Genomic DNA, 1,184 nt, shown 5'->3' with positions numbered 1-1,184 from the left:
TTTTCTTCTAATGAGCCGCAAATGAGCCAGAAGAAAGTGAAACTTAAATAAAGGTCGAGTAAATGTATTGTCTTGAATAAAGGCTATGCCCAATATGGCATTACATTCTTATAATAACTAATTAAGCTTCATGTCCAGGTTGGTAAAAGTGTCTATGTCTACAATTTGGTAGCATGGCATTTACTGTAACACATTTGGGATCTAATAGCATTGTATTTGATTTCAAATTTGATAAAATGGTGTCTTAAAAGAATTAGAATTAGGATATTTGGTTTGAAATTTATGGTATCTAATAGACTACATTTTTGGTCATCTCATTTGTAGCCTTGCTAGCTGCACACTTTCTAAACATCCTTTTAGTCAGGGATACTTTCCCCTCTTTTACAGCTTTAATTATGTTGTCTGGCCCTCTCAGTCCGCCTGTTGTCCTCCAGTTTTCACAGGCTTTTGGTTATGCATGACTACAGCCTCTGGGAGTGTGAACGTCTTCCCCTCTCTCACTCTCCCACCCAGAAAATAAATCCTCTTCCCAGAATAAGACAGCAAGGATGGGTTCTGACCCCGCGGGCTATTTGTAATCAACACGGTGTGGCAGCAGAGACGCCACGAGACGCCATGAAGCAGTCCTGACGCAGCGTCACACTGGAAGACACAACCGCCCTCCCTCTCTGTTGATCAATTTAATCTTGGCTCATTTCAACTTTAAGCACTAGTAGAATTACTATTTTTTTTTAAAGTGTCTCCAACATTTTGTAAATGCCTCAGTAAAAGTTATTTCTTCTTTTACCATTCTTTTTTTTGATTTTTCTTGATTGATTGATTTGAGCCTTCGACCTGTGAGTACTGCTATGAAATTCAGATGGACATTTAAGCCTCCTGATGTCTTTGCATGTGTTTTTCGTGTGTGTGTGTATACATATATATATATATATATATATATATTGTTAAGGAAAAAGAAGGTTCGGGAGATTTTGATGAATTACACAGGAGCATTTAATGGATTCTCGATTGAGGACACAATCAAGGTAGACAGTTTAACCACGATGTGTTATCATGCCGTCCCAACTCTCTGAAGTTCCTGTCCTCCTGTATTTAAACTCATGCTGGAAGCGTAGGGTTAGCTGATCCTTCAATGGAAACAAAAGTATTGCGGGCGCCGTAAACACAGATGGCTAAACTTAAGT

The sequence above is a fragment of the Perca flavescens genome, chromosome 22 (assembly GCF_004354835.1).
Source record: "Perca flavescens isolate YP-PL-M2 chromosome 22, PFLA_1.0, whole genome shotgun sequence".
NCBI classification, from domain to species: domain Eukaryota; kingdom Metazoa; phylum Chordata; class Actinopteri; order Perciformes; family Percidae; genus Perca; species Perca flavescens.
This window is presented reverse-complemented; position numbering follows the sequence as displayed.